The sequence below is a fragment of the Acyrthosiphon pisum genome, chromosome A3 (genome assembly GCF_005508785.2).
Source record: "Acyrthosiphon pisum isolate AL4f chromosome A3, pea_aphid_22Mar2018_4r6ur, whole genome shotgun sequence".
In the NCBI taxonomy this organism is placed as follows: Eukaryota; Metazoa; Arthropoda; class Insecta; order Hemiptera; family Aphididae; genus Acyrthosiphon; species Acyrthosiphon pisum.
The window spans coordinates 3,552,286-3,571,929 of NC_042496.1; the positions used below are offsets into that span (position 1 = coordinate 3,552,286).

A 19,644-nucleotide genomic window follows, 5' to 3' on the forward strand; every position below is an offset into this window, starting at 1 on the left:
TCAAAATATTAAGAAAAATATTCTGCTTTGGTAGTATAATAATATGTATATAGTATTATATAATTAAAACATCCCGGGCGCTTGACGAGTTGAAACGATTTAATGACCAAAAAAAAATGTCTAATTAAATGTAAATGATTTCTTGTTGGCGAAGAAATATTATATTGTCATACGACTGGTAGGGAGGGAGAGAGTAATTATAGAGAAGAACAGATTGACAGGGTATAAGACTATATATAGGTAGGTACTAACCATTTACTTTACATTGAATTACTTTGTCGGTGATTAGAGTCGATTCTATCACACCTACCTCGTAGCCAAACCATTTCGCGAAGTCTTATCTTTATATCGTGCGACAAAGGCGAACATATTGTAATATTTAAAAATTATATATAATTTTATATATCAGAATCGTAGCCATATTATTTTTATTTTTGTAACGAGTGCGGTACTTCAGTTTTTTTCTTGTTTTGTAGATCCGGAATACCTGCATATCACCTGTTGCTTAATTTTGACACATTTGTTCATAAAAAAATTTAGTGGGGAGGGGCACTCGCCTTCAGTGCCCCCTCACGGCTATTCGGCACTGTTTTATACGCAACTCAACGGAACCTATAACGTCCTGCAGGCCCGAGCGAGCACATGTCTATTTTGTGTTGCGGTGGATGCTTTAGTGCAGTGTTGTAGTAGATGATAAAATAAAATCCATAGTGGTAAATAATTCAACTCAATACCTTATATATAGTTATTATGTCGAATGACTAATACTTACACCATACAATATATTATAATATAATAATATATTATCATACATACAGGTCATATAATATTAATGAATCAATTAGACACGTTTTCCGATGTACGTACGCTCGCATTAAATATTTAAACGTATTTGAGTGCTTTTAATGACATGTCCTAAACGCAGGATGACACAAAATGGTACAAGTTTATCGAAAATTTTCCAGTGTTTAATTATATTATCATTATTATTATTCGGTGTGATTAAGACATAAAATCATAGCAAATTGTATATAATCGGTAGTAAATCAAATCAAATGTTTATTCAATTAGTTGATTAATATAACAATTACTGCAATATGAGATGTGCATAAAGTATATAAACAATTAGGTTTGGTTTATAAAAAATGACTATTCCGATATAGTAACATGCGTACGACCGTGTCCGTTATAACGATACAATAGATTATGCGATAAAATAATATCAGCGTTTATTTGACGATACTCTACTTGAGAATTATCTAGAACAATAAACAACTGGAAAAAACTGGAAAAAACGAAACATTTTACGAAAAGTATTTAAAAATTAATTTATGTTTAGCATACAAAAAAATAGAGTCAGGGATCTAACGCAGCGGTCGCATAATACTTCTCGCGTAACGTTTAAGATTTAAAGTTTCTCTTGGGACATTTATAATTGAAAAAGAAAGCAGAGATAAGATGGCCGAGAATCTTTTGCAAGACACTATTATATATACGCAAAAAGGTTATCGTTGTATATAAAATGCTGAAAGTGGTTCGACGATAATAATAACATTAAACTTTCTAAATTCACTCTTATATTATAAAATAATATATCAGTCACACGTTTTAGTCGAACACCTTTCGATAGCTGTGCAAAAGTATATAGCTATAGGTATCTCGGGTTTGTGTTCGACACGATAATTCTTCATATAATAAAGTCTAAAACAATTTTTTATTATTCCCGTGCGATGTTACAACGTACTTTATACGCGGTCGTACTGTAAGTATATTATAATATTATAAGGTATGACGCGAGTCGTAAAAATCAAAGACCGTATTCAAAATGCTGCGCAGTTCAGAACTGTTTTTGAACAGATTATATTTTTCTGTAACGGCGACTACAATAATAATAATATTAGGTACGATGATGTTAAGTGCGGCCAAAAGGTATCGTTTTGACGTTCGTACGGTTTAAATATCATCATATTATATATTCTCGCCCGACGTCGTTGAAGACTTGAAACGTTTCTGCTGTTAAAATCTTAGATTTGGTTTGTCGATCGTGGTACAATCGTCGTACACGGAGGTGGAATGACTATATGGGTACACGTTAACGCTTCTGGACAGATGTCTATATATATATTATTATTATCATCACAATTTATACCTATTTCAATAACGCATGGCCACGCACTACTAAGGCCCAATTTGTGCCGCGGAGACAAGTCTGCAGTATATAGTGTTGTATATGTAGTGTACATAATATATTACATACGTACGTACGAAAAGGACGATTTTCACCTGTTATCCTGTCGTCCTGACGTATACAAATTACGGCGTCCGTTATGGAATATATAGTAAAAATAACCATCCCGCTGCAGGACCGGTTAAAATATATAATAATATCATATCGAAACGCACGCTGCAGCTGCAGGTGCTATTTAAAACGAAAATAAAAATATATATATGTGTGTGTGTGTGTGTGTGTGTGTGTGTGTGTGTGTGTGTGTGTGTGTGTGTGTGTGTGTGTGTGTGTGTGTGTGTGTGTGTGTGTGTGTGCGTGTTTATAATATTTATTCATATTATAATATATCAACTGCGTGAAAGGCTGCAGCAGGACGTCATCGCGCGGTCACGATATATTATTATATATTATTGTGGATACGCGGGCGCCTTGTACAGGCCGTTTAACGGGTAAAAAATGTGCGGTCTGCCGTTGTCATAATATATACGAGTTCGTAATATAATATATTGCGTACTGCAGTACTACTCGAACAGGACCTATACAACCTGAAACCGAATTGGGTTCTATACACATCTATACGCGTTTATACACATAAGCCATGTCGGTATAAAGGTAGATTATAACATAGTCGCGCACATTATCCGACTGCAGTCAGGTATATAACACGAAATAAGTGCGTACTGGTGTGTCTGGTAATGCCGCCGAATAACAACCAAGACGACAGACGTGCCGAGACTTTCATGCGCACGCGCTGAAATGACTTTTTGAAATATATTACCTACTATGATGCTTATTTCGACTCGGAAAGAGTTATGAGAATATAATATTCGCGGATCAAAATAATGTAGTAAATACAGTAATATTAAGTAAAACGCGGTACAAGTCGGATAAAGGAACGACTCTTAATATTTTTCCAAGTTGAATGTATAACAGTGAGTCCGTTAGAAAACGCAGATATAAGTACCTATACCACCTACTATAACTGTTTGTTAACATTTCAATAGAAACGAATTTACGTAAAAAAATAAGTACCTTTTAAATAATTTCAAACGCTTACCTATGAATAATATTATAATAAAATTATATTTCAGATCGCCAAGTTTCTCGAACCGAAAACGCTTTTATACTTTATTCACATCGTAAACAGTCGTGCACACTCTGCATTGTGGACACACGTGCCTTTAACAAAACTGTATATTATTATTTTAGATTATAATATTGTTTTTCACGTTATCGGTTTAGCGTCGTCGTCGTACGTCGTAATCACGTTGGACGTCTGCGCACCATTTCCCATTTCCCAAGTCTTGACTGCAGTACCCTATATTATTATTATGCCGTACAGTACGTATACCTATAATATTGTCGACGCCAGGAAACGGGAAAACTCGTTGATCCGTTCTAAGCACACGTCATAACATACCGTATGACCACGAAAACTGGGTAGGTACACTCTACAACTATGTTATAGGTAAGTTACAAAATATTGGTCAGTACCCTATAGTCCGAGGCTGGGGAGGTTAACGATTTTTTTTAACTCGTTTAGTTATAAGTTATTTTAAAACAATTAAGTTAAGTTAAATTATAAGTTACTCGTATATCTTTTCGTTAACTTTGAAAAAAAAGTAACTTAACTTAGTGCAAAGTTAAAATTTGCTAATTTGCAAAAATAAAAAATTCCAGACACATGATATATGGTTTATTAGATAGTTTTCTTTTACACTCAAGAAAGTTACTGGGACAATTTAAAATAATAAATCAAAGTAAAAACCCATTCAAAAATTTGCATTATTCTTCGGACAAAAATTAACTTAATTTAGATACTTTTGAAATAAAATTAACTTAAAGTTAACACGTAATCTTGAAAAAATGAGTGACTTATTATTTAAAAGTCAATTTGAAAAAAAGTAACGAGTTAATTAACGTTTTAACTTAATTTTAATGCCCTGCCTTGCCTTGCTCTATGCACATTTTTGAATTCTGTTTGCGGGACACGAGACCAAACTATATTGGTACTATAACTATAAATACACGACTTGTATTTTTTTAACCCTTGGTATATGATACACACGCGCGACAACTTGACTTTTTCTGTATACCCCGTTTTCGCGGACACACTACGGTATACAGGGTGTTCCAAATTTCGTGTGACAAAAGACAGATCTGCCCCGTAAGAACCAGTGTAATCCCCACCATTTTTGTCACACGAAATTTGGAAGACCCTGTATATGTACATTAAACATCTATCTATCGTGCAAAGTTGCAGATTATTTGCGTATTATTATAAATAAACGTCGCGACGACGACGTTCCGGAAATAATGCTGCTCGGAGTTATATAATATATTATAACGGCCGAATAACTGTCACGCACGCCGAGCGACGACCGTTATCAATCGCCAAACCCGTCGCGGTCGCAACCGCAGCTGCAGCAATCCCACCGCCGATAAACAAGCCGAGGCGGCACATAGGTACACCTATTTTATTTCTTATCACAAACATAATATAATAATATTATACGTATAATATATTATAGCCACGGTGCGGCGAGGCTGAGTGCGTTGTCGTTTTTGACCGGTTTAAGTTGAAGTATTATTTATATTAATTTTGCGTCATAATACCTAATATATATATATATATATTGTATATAGAGGTACCGGGTGTTTCGTTTAACGTGAGACGTTCATCAAAAAGTATTAACGTTTTTTGAAAATATTTTTTTTTTGGTATTGTTTCCAGTCGTTACAAAATAATTTTTTTTTATTATTATATCTATACTTAAATTTTTTTAAGTTTTTTACTTTTTTATATGTATAGTTTTAATTTCATCTTCAAAAGCAGAATATTTTTCTGAGTATTTCGATACATAAAAATCGAATTAAGGACTAGTTAGTTTATGAGTTTTAAGTATCTATTTAAAGTTTTTAATGAGCGGAGTGGAGTGGTGCGCGGTTATATCCCGCAAAATGTTGGTCCACTACGCTCCGCTCATCTCAACTTTAAATGCTTATATCTCTTAAACTACACAACCTAAGTTCGACTTTTATCTTTCGAAATACTTAGAAAATGATCCTGCTTTGGAATATGAAATTAAAACTGTATGTTTCCATTAAAAAAGAATAAAAACTTAAAAATGTTGAGAATAAAAAAATATATAGATTTTTTTATGTGTAGGTAGTTTTTTTTTAAGAATAGAAACCAAGTTTATTTTTTTTTTCAAAAAAAATAATACTTTAAAAGTTAGTGGTTTGTGATAATAGATAATAGATACCTGGAAGTATAATATAATATATATGTAAGTACCTATAGGTATTGTATTAAAGTATAGAAAAGAAAAATCGAGCAAAGTTAATATTCTGTTATTATATTTTGTTTTCTATAGTTAAACAAGACGTACACATTATTTATTCAATAATGTATTGTTATGATTGTCATTTGTCACCATCAATTATAATATCCTTTCACGCGGTGAATGTTAAGTTATAACCGTTGAACTGTTATGAAAATCCAAAATGTTCAGTTTTTCCCCAAAGAAAGGTGTATCTGAGAGATGTACAAAGCTCTAGATAAAATAATAATATACTATATTATAGTGAAATGAAAACCAATTTTTCGAGTAACTATATAACTCTGTCGTGTAGAAAATAATCTTGTTATGTTAACGTTATACTTGCACTGATGCTGAAAAGAAACTCGTTAAATATATAGATATAGGTAGTTACCTTAAAATAAGTAACTGTATATATAGCCGTTAAGCTTAAGACGTTCTAATTTAATAACGTTAATGTTCATTGCCTCGAAAAAATGTGGTCGAAGATTACGAGTTCCTCGGTACTGGTATATATAGGTATTTCATTTATTTCCGACGACAAAAATATAGCACCTACATGGTCCACATTTATAAAAATCGATCATTATAATATAATATACCACATCCGTGATGTGTAACCTATAGTTAAAATTTGTTTTTTTTATTATTTTACAAGTGCATCAATAAAATATAAGCATTAAAAAAAAAATCTTCTTAGTACAATTTGTTTTTATTCAGCACGGACGGTCATACTAAAAAATAATTATGCAAGGGTTAATATTTGCGATATCCCTCTATATAATGTTATTACTTATTATTTATCTCTGCAACGAAGCTTGTGGAGGTTTTTAATTGACTTTGATACGCGAAGATCGACACAAACCGCGCTTTTGACGTAAATGTCGTCGTTGAAAAACACGTTGTAATTAAAAACATTCTCAAGTTAAACGCGCTTTCTTAAAATAATAATAATAATTTACCTAATCGAGTTTAACATTAAAATTTTAACTTAAAATAATTAGTAATTTTCCATTATATAGGTACCTACACGCCATAGATAGGTTGAGTAGAAATGGAAACTAAAAGTCAATCTACTAAGTAGGTAACATCATTAATTAATGAACGATGATTACCTTTATCGATTATCGGTCTGATATAAACATCTGAATAGAAATATTATAATCATAATAACAAATTATCGTTTACTCTTGGGTTACTATTATGGGGGTTTTAGTATTATTCGTTTATCAATTTACTTAATTAATTATTTAAAACACAGCATGACATGTTAATAAATAACTAATGCTGCACTAAAAACTAATAACCAAATGTGATCAAAATGTAATAATACAAAACGTAGTCTTTAAGTTCGTATAAATCAAATTAAAAAAATATATATATTAAGATAACATCAGGGGATTGTGTTATTTCATTCGTGTTTTATATTTTTATTTGATAAGATATTACGTTTAGGCACTAACGAGTACCGATAAATAATAAATCGAAGTAAAATAAAACATGACATTTCGAGATACCGAAGCGATAACAGCAAAGTGCAGACAATACAGGTTGTAGGTGCCCGTATGATATTAAAATATTATTAAACCTAAATGTCAAAGGAGGAGAAGGGAGATTATTTCATCTTTAATATCAGCTGCGACGACATCAATTTGTGAGTTCAAAAACAGAACGGTCTTTCTTTTTTATCTGCTCATCATTATAAAATGGCGTACGCAGTGATTACATAATAAATACTAAATATAGAGAACACAAAAATAAAATATACAATGGAATGGTTTAATATAATATTCAAACAGTACATATTCTCATTTCCTGGAAAACGTTCTCGTCCGACTTTAAAACGACAATATTTAAAACTGTATACGTCTTCTTACTTATCATTATAATATTATTGACGTATACGAGCTTTGGAGTCTGGCGAATTTACGATAAAATTATTCGTAACTTTATATACATATAAATGTAATATGTACGACGGCGATAATATTATCGTATTTCCGTGGTTCGTCGTCGCATCAAACGGGTCTGTTAAACACATATTTAATACTATTATGTATATATATAATATAACGACAACGATACGACGCGTATATTATTATTATTATATATACAGCGAGTGTATAATACAGGAAGACCTGACAAATGAAAAATAACTTTTGTCCTAAACAATATTTTTTTATCCTACTTAATTTATTGACTCGTGCGTCACATGTATAATGTAACAATTTTTAATTTTATATTTTAATAGGTACTAATAATAAAAAAATTGTGTTTCAAATTTTTTTTTAAATTTCAAAATAGCCAATTTGTGAATCAGCTGAATGTAAAAAAGTTTTGAGTGTGAAAACATATATCTAAGTCCAAGTGGTTTATTTTTATGATTTTTTAAAATGTCAAATTTATTTGGAGTAATTCATTAATTTGAAAAGTAATAATACTTTTGAAAAAATATCTAGACCTAAACATATGTACCTGTTTGAAAATTCTCATAAAATATTTAAAAAAAAGTTTATGTTTTTGAAATATACGTATTCTTATCAACTTTACTTAACAAAATTAATGAGAGTTAAAAAAATTTAAAAATATAAACTACGATGCAATTTTTACATTCAAAAATTATCTAAAAACCACATATTTTACAAATTAACTACTTTGAGTTTTTAAAAAAAAAATTCTATCATATTTAAAATATTTTTCAGTTGAAAAATAAAAATGTTATACTACCTATACGTGCAGCGAGCGCAAACGCCTGTAAAATATAATAGAAAAAAAAATCTAAAAAATATTGATTCGAACATAAGTTATTTGTCAGGTTTTCCTGTTACACCCTGTATCTAAATGGTGCATAATAAAAATAATAATATATGTTAGGTCCACATTATTGCAGTAATGCCGTGTAGTGTATTATTATACGTCATATATAATATTATGTAACCAACGTTGCCACGCGTTTTCGAATGTCAGACTTAATTCATATTTGCGGCATCGTGCACATCACACACACGTAGGTATAAATTATATATACCTATTACGTAACACACATGTATCGGTGGTGGTAATGAACGATATTGAGCTGTCGTTGTTGTTATTATTATCATCAATAGCATTATTGTAAAACACTGCAGCAGTCTTACGCGCGTCTCGGATGATCTCTGAGACGCACACCTCAGCCGCGCGGGGATAATTTCGATGTGTATCACTCTGTATAATAATATGATATATAGGTGCGATGCAGACATTTTTTTCGGGAGGGGGTCTAAAACACGTACATTGTAATTTTATTGAATTTAGGTTTTGATCAGGTCTGGTCAGAAATAAGACATATTGATGCCATTTCGGATAAGGGGGTCCAAACCCCTTGGACCCCCCTCCCCATCCGATACGGCTTTGTATATAGGTGTTTACCTATAGGACGTATATATCTCGACGTATATTATATATATTATATGAATCGCGGTAATAGGGCGAATGATAATATCAGTCTGCAGTCACACGTAATAATAATATTGTGTACGATATAGGTACCTATAAATGCTATGATATCACGTAAGACGAGCATATTCTCACTCGGGAACTGCAGCAGTATTTTATATAGGTACGTGTGTACAGACGACGATATAAAGTCATACGCGCGGTGCAGATCGAGCGCGCGCAAATATATAATATGAAGTTATTATTGTCTGCGTGTTATATTTGTTTTATCGCCTATATAACAGTACGTTTATGTATCTATATCGGTTCGAACGCTCGAAAAATCGACGATTTACGAGTGAATATATGTGTATACAGGGTAAACGGTGCCAACGAAAAGTCGAGTGTCGTTGCCCGCGATTTCCGCCCCCGGGATGAGTTATCCCCTATTCGAATCCACGTGCTCACTGCTCGCACATATATATAGGCAGTGATGATTGACCAAAATCAATATATTGTGCTGCAATACGTATGAAGCGTATATCATAAATTACAGTCTTTTACTATATACAGTATCCTATATCAGATAACATTATTTATCTACCGTCGGTAAACGCACCAACACGATAAAAACAAATGTGAGTAAAAAAAAATCATGTGTTATATTATTATTATGGTTCGACGTGAAAAAAATTTTCAAATGCAATATACCGATCTACGAATACATAATATGCGCATTTAGCATATTTTCTTCCTCTATATTATATGAACACAATACCCACCATGTTTTTGTCCACTCCTTAATCGAGTTGTTTTATATAAAGGTGGATTCACTAAGCTTATGGTTACCCTCCACCCTTTCTATTAATAATGTATTTATTCGAATTTTGATTTTGACTTAACGATGATATTTTCAAATACTTAGATTTTTCTTACCATTTTTAGGAGGGTCTGGTGGCGACACAGTTGTCTTTTTCCTTTTGTTTTTATTTTTGCCGAGAACCACCCATTTTACTGTAAGATGTTAAGCATCTGATGATTTTTTAAATATTTCGATGTGCATAAATCATTATTCATTACAAAATGAAATTCGAACGGTAAGTGATTACGGATTTAATTATACCGAGTAGTATAATATTTATATTTTACAAATAGTTCTTGTTCAAATGCTTTTAAATAGAAAATTGATGAAACATTAAGACTATTTAGTAACTACTCATTGTGCTCAATATTTTTTTCAAAATAACAAAATATTAATAGATATTAATTACTACATATTTAAATCATCACAGCTCCCCATGTTTTCTAAATATTTCATCCTGAATGTCTAATAGTTAAATAAATCAAAATATATTCGTTTAAATTTTGATTGAAATACGTTTAGAGTAATTTTTTATAGAATAATACTTAAAAATTTACTGTAAAAATGGCGCGGTTCATATTTGGAAAAAAGAAATGTGTATTTAGGATACGTCTATTTTAATGGCATATACAAATTTAAGTATTTGAAAATATGATTTTTAATTAGGCATGTTTTTAAATATTCCAAAAATCAAAATTCATAACTTAAGGAAACACCCCTCGTTTTAGCTTGCAAATCACTCTGTATAGTATAGTATCTTGAGACTGTTCGTACGAATTGCACCTTTCAACGAGGAACGGATCGTGGACAAATGTCGTAAATTAATTCACATCCGATGTCATTATGGTGGGATCGACGGATTTACATAACAAGCGTGTAGCACGGACGTGGGTAGGACTTTTACTTGTATCCCGGTCTGATGCTACATATATATATATATATATAGCTGCTTACTCGAAAAACGATAGAGTTTTTGTTTAAAAATTGGTGTTTACTATGTTTCTTTGCTATTTTCAACAAAACTATACCGGAAAGTGAAAATAACTACTCCGATCGAGTGCTATGGCGATTACTATATATCCATTTTCAATTTATATATATATTTATATATATTATACCCAGAGCGTTGCGGCGGTGTGAAATGTTCGGTAACGTAAAACAAATATCAAAGCTCGTCCTCAGGGAAAACGAAATCGCTTTTAATCAGTCAGCGACCTAAATAAACGAGTTCGGTGGGTGCAGAGTAATTCTTTGTTTAAATTCGTAGGAACTGCACAAGAATCAATAATAAATAAAAAACACAATAAAACATCTCAGAGCCCATTGTGAAATCAGCTGGGCCACTCAAAATATTGAAATAACGAATGCCTACTTATTAGAAGCCCTCGCAGGACCGGGATCTTTCGTCAAACGAGAACTTATTCAATTTGTTCTCTGCGATTTATGTTTATGTCCATATTTTAGGCCCAGAATAATTTCAAAACCTTACTTATTATATTTTGCTGTAACGGCAATAATTGGCGAATAAAAGTACCTCTATAGCTATGTCATTGAATTGTTTTGTATACGAACAATGAGGAAAAAAACTTTTCGCGGTGTGAAATAATCACGATCAGCGCTGATATCAATCACAGCAACAATACCTAATATGCAATTATCGAACAAAAATTATGGTGTAATAATAATATAACAGCTCGTGCTGTGTCCAAATACGTACCTCGTTATATCAATAATATACCGCGTTTGTCCTCAAAAACAAGGTACACTCAGTTACTTACATTTGGCAATCATCAATACCCTATGCCTATATATTTTTGAATTCTGGTCGCGGGAAATGTGACTATATTATATAGTTTATGTATAGTTTATAAACTACTGCAGGATCACATTAATCCCTATAACTTGCAATTTTTAACTCTTGTATTTTGCGCATGCGCAACAGCTTCACTTTTTCTGTGTACTCTGTTTTTGCGGATACACGGTATACTGTATAGGTATATATTATCACGACGATCGGAATAATAATAGTGTTATGTCTGTGGTACGATATAAGCGTCGTCGAACTACGGTATCGCGACGACACGGTTGATTAAAACCGTTATCGCGGATTCGTGAAAACTAACAGTAGCTTATATAGATAGGTACACAATATTATTATACTCATCGTATACACCAGCTGTCTATAATATTATAATACAGTGTGTAGAAAAACAGATTTGTGGAGGTTTTTTTTTGTTTGTTGATTATCACCATTATTATATATACCCCATTGCGGTGCAGACTTCCGCAAGCGCGAGTATAATATAATAATATAATATACGATAAAATCGATTATGATATCACTGTACACGGTAAAATATGTGTTAGGTTAGGTTAGGTTAGGACCTCGTGATGACGTGTACAGGGTGAACCACAGGGTGTTTTCCATTTTTCACGTTCAACAGTGACCCGGGAAAAGTGAAAATCGCTGAGGCGGACCACCCCGTGGTATATGCGTATAATATATACCTATAGATCGGGGCGACGGGTAATTATATTATTATTATGTATATAGTATGGCAGTAGTCTGTATAGTTGTAATGATATTATACCTACGTGTTTATACGCAGTTAGAATAATATTGTTATTATCAAAGTCGTCGTCGTTTTACGCTCTAAACGCTTTGAGGGGACAACGCCGCCGCCGTTATATTATGGTATATATATTATGGTCGCGGTTAAATGGTATAGTAGCGACACCGTTACCGCGGCAAACGCAGGCATATTATATATGTATATTATATAGGTATTCATTTTGTTCGCGTGATCAATGCCCACTGATTTTAAGAGATTGTGCGAACCCATATTATTATAGTTATTATGTTGACGGTGCCGCCTCGTCGTTTTATTTTCACCGTTTAATAGCGGTTTAAATTTAAATTAACAAATAAACAAATAAATACTAATTGGTCTATAATAAGAGGCGGTGTCTATCATTTATGCCATTACTAATTTAACTTTGAACGTACATATTCACTCAGAAATATTATTTTAACGAGTATACGCGCCAATAATGATGTACTTACCTCCTTACATTTGTATGGTATGGCGTGTAAACGAAAAAAACTAAAAACCGTTTTGTCCGACAGGTCGACAGGTGACACCAACCCGTTTCGATATTCGGCGTAATAAATATATAATTAGTTATTACGGCTTAATTTTCGCTAAGACGTATACCCATCCACGAATACGCTTCAATATAATATATTAAATAGCCTATAAGGCTAGGATTTATGTATGCAGTCAAAAAAATTTGTAAATTATGCATTTTATTTTTAAAAACTTAAGTAAAAAAAAAAAATTATTTATAATTCTATAAATCGATAAATTGTTGTTTTATATAAAAATTGATCGTAAAGACCTATAGTATAATTAAATAATTAATGTCTAATAGAATTTTTTATTTAATTACCTTTGAAAATTTCACTAGAAAATTTTTCAATATATTGTCGTGACGATTTAGCACATTCACTTTGAAGTCTTAAGACATTAATGAAGATCTTCGGAATCGTTTAAATGAACGTAACACTAAAATATGTCACGTTGTATTATTGAATACAATTTTGTATCTACACGTCAAACACGCGCCGTAGGTACTTTAACGATTAGCAAATTAACTCATAAACTATACCATATTATTATAAAACCTTATATCTTTTACTCCATATAACGGACCATATCGGTTTACAAATATAGTTTATTTACGACAAACAAAACTATATTTATTACAGGTTTTCATATATAAGGTAAATATAATATGGTTTTACATTATTTAGTTTTTTCCAATAAATATTCAAAAAAAGACAATCAGTGATGTATTTGGACTAAATAGGAAAAAAAATTGTTGGTATTGCATAGAAATCGTAGCCCTAATGACCAGGTGATCATAAGTCACTCAATAATTTACAGTGTTAATATTTTTGAAAAAACAAAATTTAAGGTACATGGTTTCTAGTTAAAAAAACAAATTTACTTTACAATATTACTTTGTATAAAAGCCGATTGGCGTTAATCATTATAAATAAAAATAAAAAAAAAAATTTAAAGAAAAAAATATATAATATATATATATTTTAATGTTTTGTCCTGATAAATTTTGAAGTGTTTTACTTTTTGAATGACGATAGACAGTTTTGATTTATATATCGAAATACTCAGAAAAATATTCTATTTTCGAAAATGAAATTAAAACTATACCGATATTTTGCAATTCAAAAAAGTAATAAATTTAAAAAAATATAACGATGAAAAAAATGAAAAAAAATTGTTTTGTAATGACTTAAAATCATCCAAAAAAAAATATTTTCAAACACGTTGAAACTTTTTTGAAAAACTGAGTGCCTTACGTTAAATGAATCAACCGGTATATCTATATAATCTATATACATAATATTGTATTAGGTACGAATATAAGTAACCAGTGGCGGACTGGGAGTATTTCGGCCCAGATGAAGGAGATTTCACTGCGTACCTACCTATAACGTACTGCTGTTTTATTCGACATTCAATAATATTATATTATACAAATAAATAGAGGAAATATATAGTTTTCCTTTAATTCCTCGGAGGTTTTCACTAGTTTATCCGCGGCGAGCGTGTACCATGTAAATCGTTGTGGCGGCGGCGGAGGGTGGCACTTATATTATAATAACACGTGAAAGACCGAGATTTCACCCAACTCCATTATTAAGATTGTAAAACCTCGTTAAACGCCGCAGAGACTCCATTTAGAGCGCTATTTCGTATTCGCTTAAAGTTTCCGCGTAATTCAATAGTATTAGCATTCTCACAGCGCACTTACGTGGATAATAATATAATATATAATACGCACCGGTTTGAAAATTAAAGCTAACACAATACGCGTACCATATTTTATGTATAATATATACTTACGGATTACGACGTCATAATATAACGTGTGATGAGTATAATATAATACGATCGCTGAACATAATAATATACTATTTATAAGAAACCGTAGGTATATATAGGTATATTTTAACTATGCCTCAAAAGTGCACCGGCTTAATGTACCTATGTACATCGAATAATACGAATTATATTGTTATCTGTTCTAAATACGCATAACGATGTTAATGAAATAATAGTGTAATATGGTTTTAACACGCGATACATATACTGCAGTAAGTCGCATTAGTGATTCTATAGTATGTACCGATAATTACAATAAACTTGTGTAAAAAATATACTTTATCGTTATTACGATAAAACTATTTGATTAAATTATAGACAATTTTTACTAAATCATATTAATTTCATTATTTGATTGAATAGTAAATCGTGTCAACTTTATTTAAGTTGACATGATTTATTAGGTACTTCACAAAAAAAAAAAATTCAGGGTCATACGGCATTCACGTCGATCCTAATCGAAAGTCTGAATAAAACCGTACATGGCCGCGGAATACCTATTTATATGTATTTTAATATACATATTTCGTTGTTTATTTTCTCATTTGAAAAAACAAAAGTTTGTACCACCACAAGACACTCATTGAGTAGTACAAGACAATTTAAGAATTAGAAAATAATATGGTCTATGAATATAATATTAAAAATTCCTAAATCAGAATTTGAATAAATTAATTATTAAAGGAAGTATGGGGGTGACCATGCTTTCGGTGATTTAACCTGGCCACACAGGTATACGATACATCTTCGAGTTAATACGACGTAATTTAAAGGAATGCGAATGGGGTTTAGCACGTCTCCAAATATTAGAAGACATGATTGCATATTATTATGCCCTCAGAAAAATATAATACTAAATACATCATATATATTATATTACAGTGCGGTAAGTGTTAAACTCATATAAATGTATTATATTATGTCATAAATTATGACCACTATCATAATTTTATATTGTAACGCTTATTATTCACGCAACGATGTTCAGTGGCAAAAATTAAGGGAGCTGGGATTATATCGTCGTCGGAGCTCTCCGCAAGTTTATACCGCGACCGCGTTATAAGTATATAGGTACTATTTTATATATATGTGTTCAACTGCAGACCAGGTTATTACTCGTGGCTCTTACGGGGCGGCAAGCTTCGGAAAGCTCTTGGCACCGCTAAACACACATTTTCGTATTTATTTTCTATTCCCGTCCTGTTCAGCGCGCGCACACACACACACACACACACACACACACACACAACCGATCTTTTATACCTGACCCACTCGTTCGACATGTATACCCCTCCGCCTCATACTATCACATTCTCTATCTCATCTCTCTCTCTCTCTCTCTCTATATATATATATATAAATCGTCTGCTTTCGGTCCCGAGGGTAGATTTTACGTTGATCTCCTGCGACGGCAGCAGTACCGTTTCACTCGAAACATGTTCGTAAGCGCCGGCAAAGGTGTGTGTGAGCATTATTATTATTACATACGTATACATAACACAACTGATGCACTGTATAGTATAATACATGTATACGCGCTAAATAATAAATTCGAATAGACGGCGGAAAGGTATATATATTATATTATATATAAATACCATACAGATATATATACTACACGTAATATATTATATTCGTCGGGGGAAAAAAAAAGCGTATACCAACATATTATATTATATATTTATGTATAACGTATGCAAACGTACAAATGTGTGTGTGTGTGTGTGTGTGTGTGTGTGTGTGTTTCGTCGACGGCCGCTAGAGTACGATTAAGCGACGCCGTCGACGTGTAAGGAAAACATAATAATATGACGTGTAATATAGGCAAGAAAAATTATTATTTTATCATTCGTCGAGCATATTATATATTATACAGAGCGGTTCTTTCACAGTTGCGAACCAGCTGGCAAAATATTCTTAGAAAATACGTGGAGTTTTCAATTTTTAGAATAAAGACTGAAAATCGTATAGAAATCGGTAAAATATGTTGTCAAAGGTAAAAATTAAACGTTAAAAAACGTACGATTTAAAATATTTTGTGTATCATGCAAGGATATTATAGTTGTAGTTGTTCACGGTAAAATAATAATAATACAGCTTGAATAAAGATTTTTTATAAACTATATAGGAATGACGGCCTGATGAATTTTTTTAGAAATCCACTAGGTGGTTTACTTTAGTATATACTACGCACCAACCTTTATTATAATCTTATATATCAGGGGTGGCCAAACCACGGCTCGCGTCATAAACTTTTGCGGCTCGCATCTTAACGTAACATTAGACGTAAATTAACGTAAGAGCCAAGATGTAAAAAAAAAAGATCGTATAATATATAATAATATGACCTTTTTTTTTACATCTTGGCTCTTCAATTTTTATTAATATATTTGGTGGCTCGCGAGTCTCTTCTCGCTGGCCACCCCTGTTATATATAGTCAGTGTTAATTTTTGTTTAGGTAAAATGACTTCCGAAAACACTCTGATTACCGTTTAGAAAACAATTTGTTATTGTAAAGGTATATATCGAGAAAGAGCTGGAGTGGTCAGTTTATTTGTTATCTGTGTGATAATAATTGACAACCTTATTAATGCACGATATAATAGGAAATATAAAATACGGTGAGGGTTACAATATACGCACAATCAAATTAAAATAATATATTATAGTACCAAGTAAATACTACGGCATTGAAGCCAATACAGCAGCTGTACCTATGGAAATATGGATGGAAAATTGTAATATGTATAAACGATCCAATGAATAATTTTCAAAAAAATAATTTAATCGGATGATTTAATTTAAGATGCAGTAATTTAAGTACCTACCTATATATAATCACTATAAAGTCAGTGAATGCGTCATAACGTCTATAATTGTGATTGATCGTTTATTTCTATAGAATTTATATAATACATAGTATATTATTATTACTGAGAAAAAATATTAGATTAATAATACATATTTTGTTTTAACGTGATTTTATTTACCATTTTAGATAAAAATTATTATTTTAGGCGATTTTTTTTAAATGTGATAACGTAACATATACAACGAATTTAATAAATATGTACTCAACATTTTTTTTCACAAGTAGGTACTTAAAAATTAATGTCACAAAAATAACGAGAGAAACTGATATCCACTCGACATATTATATCTTCGCAATCAGTCTACCGCATATAGCCAACCAAAGCAATAGAAGAGACTCCCACGCGTGATTATTTTTAATCAACTAAACTAAAAATGCATTCAGTTTTTTTTAATGAACGTATATAATGAATAAGTATATGTATATAAAAACAATATATATATATAAAGACCTGTATATTATAGCTTTAATTTGATCTTTTTTTAAAGGTTTTAATATTTTATGTGTATTATGCGAGTTTTAGTTGATAATAGGCACAGTTTACCTAACCATTTAAGGATATTATTTTAAAATGTTTTATGTTATTGATAAGTATAAGGTAAGTGAATCAATTTTAAGTTTTAACAAACATTTATATACATACAAAATCTTTCTACGTTTTACAATGTCCGCACAAAACTTTTTAAACCGCAAAATTATTCAGAGCGCGTATTTCCGTTATTCATTAGCTTATACAAATTGTTCTTACAACTATTGAAATACATCACTTAAATGAAATTGATCGAATGCCAAGACGTTTCGAGGGGGAAATGATGTTTGTTTATTTGAGAGAATAATAATCATATTCGAGATATCGTAAAACTAAGATTAAAATGGATAGGTACGTAGTAGGAGGTATATAATAGATATTGACGTGAAGAAATGCGGTGAAAATGGTGAGATAACTGCACCATATATAAATATAGTATTTATATATATTTATACTGCACATATTGTATGGGAGTGATCGAAGAAAGAAACGGGTAAAAGCGACCTGGTAAAGTGAAATAAAAGCAGAGAAAGATCTTTACAAAGTATTATCCCTTTAGATTACACGAGTATTTCACATCACAATAAGAAAAGTATATGGATTACAAAAATAAAAATATAATATAAGAAACTCTCTCTCTCCGTATAATATATATATATATATATACAATCTCTTCAATCTCTCAAAATGACGTCCTCTGAACTTTTTCCATTCTATATGACTATCGGTATACGTACTATGGTTTATGTGTATAGGCGGTATTGTCACGCCAGTGGTTGAAATATTAATCGGAAAGTATGTACAAAACTATAATTAGGAACAAACAAATTAAATAGTTTTCAAAAAAAAAAAAAGGAAAAACGGTGATGACAATACAACGGAGACAATGAAACTGGGACGTGAACTTACGCGAAATGGCCATCGGGTATATACATGTAGGACGAGTAGGTATATGTATATGGAAAAAACAACCGTCCAAATGTCATGATGATATTATTACATGAGATATGTTATAAAATAATAGTCTTATAAAATATATATTTCCATCGGTACGGCAAGTGATTGCATTAAATTCGATATGATTAAGTTTAGATACGAAATGTATGTAATAATATATCAGTTTTGCTGTCTAGAGCAATGTGTCTCTGCACATCGTGGTTTTTTCGGATGAAAAAATATTAATTATTAATTACTATATTAAATTATTTCATTAAAATCACAATAATAGTTTTTATAGTTATTGAACAATAGATTCTAATTTGTATTACGGCAATAAAGTATAGTTTGGCTTCAGCAAACCACCGTTGTAGTTTGGTAGGTAGTAAAATAACCCGTTAATATTATCATAGAATCGTGTATTATAATATTATGTTAAAAAAAATAAATATTTTGTATGTTATATAACTACATAATATGTAAAGAATAAACGCACAGACATTATTGTGA

General features: G+C 31.3%; 1 protein-coding gene across 1 annotated transcript in view; it reads right to left on the bottom strand.

Annotated features, from left to right (window-relative positions):
• LOC100159877 (alpha-mannosidase 2) overlaps positions 1-19,644 on the bottom strand; it is a 191,154-nt gene that overhangs the window by 80,971 nt on the left and 90,539 nt on the right. The gene's annotated exons all lie outside the window — the stretch shown is intronic.